The sequence below is a fragment of the Neomonachus schauinslandi genome, chromosome 15 (genome assembly GCF_002201575.2).
Source record: "Neomonachus schauinslandi chromosome 15, ASM220157v2, whole genome shotgun sequence".
In the NCBI taxonomy this organism is placed as follows: Eukaryota; Metazoa; Chordata; class Mammalia; order Carnivora; family Phocidae; genus Neomonachus; species Neomonachus schauinslandi.
Genome location: NC_058417.1, coordinates 19103895 through 19109855, shown reverse-complemented (window position 1 = coordinate 19109855; position 5961 = coordinate 19103895).

The window sequence follows — 5961 nt, the reverse complement described above, 5'->3', positions numbered from 1 at the left end:
TCTGTCCCCCGAAAAGCGGAGGGGGGCGCGCGGCCGGTGCCCGGAAAGGCCCCGCCGCCCGAAGGCCCCGCCCTCCTGGAAGAATGCAGAGGTGAGGCCCGGGTCCCGCGGCCTCTCCCCCGCCCTCGGCGCCCCCCGGCAGCCCATCCCCGCTCCCGGCGCCCCGGGTGGGTGCCCCGCGGGCCCGAGCGCTCTGGAGGTGCTAGGTGTTTCCCACGTGAGCATTCGATTGTTACATTCATCCGGGCGGACGCGGAGACCCTGAGAGGTTGAACTACTTACCCTATGCCACACAGCTTGTGAGAGGCAGGGCTAGGATTGATACCCAGTCCAGATCTGGGTGCACCTAGACTCCCTACTCCTAACCTCTGTGCTGCCTCTCCAGGCTTTGGACCGCACAGTCGTCCCGAACAGCGCTTCTGGGGCAAGGTCGCTGCTGGGGAAGGACACCGAGAGGAGGAGCAGGAAACAGAGCTCTGGTCCCCGGCCCCAACAGGCCCCCCGGGGACAGGGGAGGTAGAGAGGACCAGGGGCAGGCTGGAGGAAGGAAAAACAAGGCAACTCGGTTTGCTGATTGCAGGGCCCAGGCACACCGAACGCCTTGGGAAGGTCCCCTCCCTTCCCCTGGGTTCCCACTCTCACCCTTCTTTGGCAGCCCTGGCCACCCAAGCTGAGAGGCCAGGACAGAATCTCAGCCCAGAGGGCAGGCAGCAGCCTGCAGGCCTGGACCTGAGCCTCCTCTTGGTAGTGCTCAGCTGAGCCTCCACGGGGGCTCCTCATGCTGGCCCCAGCCCTACCTGGGGGCCCTGCAGGATCTGGCCTGCCTCCTCTCCTCCCCTCTACCCTGTGGTTCAGCAGGCCAGCCTGTGTCACCAGTTGCCCCCAACCCAAATGCAGGCCTTGGCTGAGTCCACTCCCACTTGTGCTCTCCCGCTCAGTTCAGAGGTCTCCTCATCCAGGGAACGCTCCCTGATGGCTCTCCATCTTGCCTGTCAGTCTGAGTTCTGGGGCCTTCCTCCAGATGCCTGCTTCGTTTTATCATTCTCTGGTGGGGTGCCCATTTCCCCCACCATGCTGGGAAACCCTCCAGGACAGGATGTGTCTTCATCACCTTCTTGTCCCTGATCTCCAGCCAAGGGTGGGTCCCGAAGAAGCCCCAGCCCCATTACCTGCAGGAGCCAAGAGCAGTGTGGGGACCCAGGCAGGGAATATGGAGTGGCCTGGGGCCCAGTTTCATACATGGGCTGTGTATTCTCTCCTCCCTGGCCTCTGGTCTTCCTGCTCAGCTCTGAATGAGCCCACTCTTCCCTCTGTGCAGCCCAAGTTCCAGGGGTGAATGTGGCCTTTATCTGCCCTTTGCTCCTGGATACTCACTTGAATTCCTCCGGAAGCACCTCCTGAGAAGAGAGGCTTGTGAGTTTGAGGATTGGAGAGTCCAAGGTGTGGGAGAGCAGGAGAGGGGAGGTCATGGGGTAGGGTTGGAGGTTGGGGGTGGGGTGGGTTCTGGGAAGAGCATGGGCTTCTCTGCTAGCTGGATGCTCCTCAGCAAGATATTTTGAGTCTCAGTTTCCACATCTGTACAATGGGGCTAATGACAGTAACTCCCATAGAGGCTGGCCAAAGATTAGAGCTAACATGTGCGTATTACCCCACCCCCACTTGCCCTGTGAAGTAGAAGAGGAAGTAGAGGGAGTCAGGGAGGCCCCGGGGCAACTGGGGAGGGGTGGAGGCTGGCTTTTGGAGGTCCCTCGAGCTTCCAAGGAAGTTGGGGCTGCCACCTGCCCCTGGGACCCTCTTATGAATTCTTCCAAGTCAGCCCCTGCCCCTTCTCTCTCGCAAGAGGTTCACGCAGAAAGGAGATGAGCAGGGGCCAGAGCTGCACAAATGGCTGTCAGAGCTCTCTGACATCATGTCCCCTAACTGGGGGGACCAGGGAGCTGGGACACCTCACCCAGTTCAGCTGGTCGAGGTGGGGGGGGGGGGGGCTCAGATCTGAGCATGAACACATCCCACGTGAACCACGGCCAAAGCTCACAATCAGATTTGTGGTTCTTCTCCCCCAAAGACAGGGTCACACCGGATTCCAAAGTTCCTTCCCCGGGGGAGCCCTCCCTGACCCCTGACTCTCCGCAGCTAGCTCCCTGGCTGCAGTTGGCTCTGTTGGGTGATGATTTGATGGATGCCTGCCTCCCCCTCCCCCCAAGATGTGACCTGGGGACTGGGGGCTGTCGCTCAGCATTGTGGTACTGGGGCCAGCAAGACATCGCAGGCACTCTCTGTGTTGTCACATTCTTTCTGTTTTACTGGCATGCTGGGGGACAGAGAAAGGAGCAGCCACAGTCCCTGTCCTTGCTGAACTGATAACTGTGCAGTCACGACACGTGGCCGGCACTGAGGGCCCAGGTTGTCGGAGGCGGACTGGGACCCGAGCCCCAGAGGCTCCCAAGTCTTTGGTCAAAGAGCTCAAAGTGCAGCCCCAGCAGCTACAGCAAGAGAGTAGCCATGCCAGAGCTGGAACCCTGGGGTGGAGGGGCTTGCCCCAGGGAAGCAAGAGGCCCCTTTGGGGGAGCAGTGAGCAAGAAGACCCAGGGCCTCTCCTCTCTTCCTCTTCCTCCAGGTGACCCGATTCCCTAGGCAATTTCCAACAGCTGCCTCAACAGGCCCATCTGGGAAATACACACGGAAGGAGCAGTGGGGATTCCAGCCCATTCTCTAGGGAGAAGCCTCAACAGGCTTCAGCCTCTCCCGCCTCCTGTCTCTCCTCATCCCAGCTCCCTTCAGCCTCCCTCTGCCCGGGGCACCTCCTCACTCCTACCTCCTCCCCCAAGCCACTTCCAGTCCTTCCAACTCCAGTCCTTCCAAATTCCCTGGAAGTGGCATGGCACCTCCTGCAGGAAGCCTTCCCTGACTACACCCTCCCTCACTTTGCCTCTCCCCTCTGCTCCTGGAGCATTCTGTACAGATAGGTGAGGAGCCACCCTACAGATGGGGATAATGCCATCAGGAGGGTTAATAGATGTAAATATCAGTGCCCAGGTAGTAGGTGCTAGCTATTGTGACTGTCCTTGTGTCTCTTTCTCCTGTTAGGTATCACGAGAGCAGTTGGGAATGGCTATGAAAGGGCCCTGAGGGCGGGGACTGTGTTGTTTCTAGATTTTCTAGCCCCCAGCTCCTAGTACCGTGCCCGACACACACAATCAAGGTCTGTGGAGGAATAAATTAAGGAAGGAATGGGCAACTGTGGTGTGGTAGGCTGGAGAATGCCCCCTGCGGATAGTCACGTCCTCATCCCTGGGACCTGTAAATGTTCCCCTACTGGAACATGAGTCTTTGCAGACTTGATTAAGTTAAGGATCTGAAGATAGGGAGATTATCCTGGGTTATCCAGGTGGGTTCTAAACACAGTCACGCATATCCTATAAGAAAAAGGCAGGGGCGGCTGGGTGGCTCAGTTGCTTGGGCATCTGACTCTTGGTTTTGGCTCGGGTTGTATGCGCTCTCTCTCTCTCTCAACTGAATAAATAAAAAAAATCTAAAAAAAAAAAAAAAAGAGGCAGAGGGAGATCTGACACAAACAGAAGAGAAGGCAACATGATGACATGGGGCAGAGATCGGGGAAGCAGCCCTAAGCCAAGGAATCCTGCAGCCACCAGAAGCTGAAGAGGGAAGGCCAAGAATCTTCCCTTGAGCCTCCAGAGCAAATACGGCCCTTGATTTTCAGACTCCTGGCCTCAAGAAATGTCACAGAATACACTTCTGTTGTTTGAAGCCCCCCGGTGTGTGGTAGTGTGTCACACTAGTGTGGGTCCCACACAGCTGGGCTGAACACCAAGTTCTGCTCTGTTCGCCCTATGATTCTGCACAACTTCACTTCTCTGAGCCTCGGTGTTCCTGTCTGTAGAGTGGGGATAGGAGTTCCTACCTCGCAGAGGTCCTGCAGGTTTGTAATGAGAAAATGCATGTGACGGCCCCGGGGCGTGCCCAGGTGGAGAGGTCTAGAACCAGTCTGAAAGGGGGAGGCATTTCTGATTTTCAGATAAAGGCCTTGACTTCATCGTCCATGTTGTGTGGAAATCGGGCAGGATCCAGTTTCTTCTTGCTCACAACCTGCTGTTTTGGTTTGTTTTTTATTTAACCATGAATAATTATGGCTCTGGAGAGGAGAAAGGTGGTGTGAACTCACTTGCTTTCTTCACATGTCCTAAAATATGCTTGGTCCGCAGGGAAGGCTGCGGGAGCAGCCGGCACTGCCGGGCGGTGCCAAGGCCGGGGGGGGGGGGGGGGCCGGCCTGCCAGCCCACCATCCCCCCGGCGGCGGGGCCCCCCCCCCGACCTGGGGCGCGCCGCCCGCGGGGGGGGGGGGGGGGGGGGGGGGGGGGGGGGGGGCATCCAGGTGACAAGGCATCTACAGACCTTGCTTCCCTTCCCTCACTGTGGGAACCTTCCCCGACCCGAGGGAGCAGAGGGAGCAGAGGGAGCAGGCCCAACCGATTGCTAACCTTCCTTCCAAGATTCTAAGAAGAGTGCCCAAACCTTACTTATTCTTCCCAAGTGAGTTCCAAATCCTGTCACCGGTGGCAGGAATGGCTCCTAACGGTGGCTTCGGGCCCGGGGCACCAGCTCCGGATTCCTCTAGGGTCGGGAGGCGGCCTCCAGCCCCGGGTCTCATCGACCGTAAGGCCCCTCCCCGCGGATCCGCACCTTGCCGGGCTTCCAGCGCTCTCTGCTGCCCCCTAGCGCAGGAGAGAAGAACTCCCAAGTCCTCCGCGGGAGCGGCCGAAGCCTGTCTGACAGTCTGACCCCAGCCGGGCCCTCTGTTCTGAAAGGCAGTAATGCCCTCTACCACACTGTCCGTTTCTTTCTTTCTCATTTTATTTTATTTTTTAAAAGATTTTATTTATTTATTTGACAGAGACAGAGACAGCGAGAACAGGAACACAAGCAGGGGGAGTGGGAGAGGGAGAAGCAGGCTTCCCGCTGAGCAGGGAGCCCGATGTGGGACTCGATCCTAGGACTCTGGGATCATGACCTGAGCCGAAGGCAGCTGCTTAATGACTGAGCCACCCAGGCGCCCAACACACTGTCCGTTTCTTGAGCATGGGCCTTGACTCCAAGACACTGACTCAACATAGAGTCGATCGATGAAATGCCTGACTTAAGCATGTTCCCTCTGCCTGGAACGTTCTTCCCCTTCTCGTCTCCACAGCCATCCCTCAGACGCCACCTCCTCCAAAAAGTCTTCCCTGGGTGAGTTGCCCTCACCGCTCTGCTCTTACTCCATGCAGACTCTCCTAGAGTGTTTTCGTGGTGCTCCGTGATGCCCTGCCCACGTGCTGACCTTCCCCTGGCCAGGACACCAGGCCCTCTGCGTCTCTGCTCTTTGGGACCTCAAGGTCGACGTCATTCCAAGACCAAGAAGGGAGAACTGACGTCAACATCAGGGCCATGCTCTCATCCGCTGGCTCCCATGTGATTGTGTTCACTTGGGTGTCTAATGTGCGTGTGTGTGCACACACATACACATACGTACTGTTAAAATACAGATCACAGATTTTACCATTGGAACCTACCTTCCTGGTGACCTCGCTGACCGGCATACCTTTGGATCTACTTTCTTCTTCCTCAGAAGACCCTTCCTCCAGCCTCTGTAACAACCGAGCTAGCCCTTCCTGGGGCCTACTCCATGCCAGGCGCTGGGCCAAGGGCTCGGTGAACCAGCTCTGTTGTCTCCAAGAGCTCCATGAGGGCATTTCTTTATTAACTAACTCTGTCTTCAGGTGAGGGAAGTGAGGTACAGGGGGGTGATGTGATTTGCTCAAGGTCACAGAGCTGATACCTGTGGGAGCCAGGGCTTCTCTAAGCTGTCTGGCTCCAGGTGCTCTCTCTCTGTGAGGCCTCGTTTCCCCCCTCTGCTTTCACCTCCTGATAGCACCTGAGTCTCCCTGTCTTCACGGAGTGAAC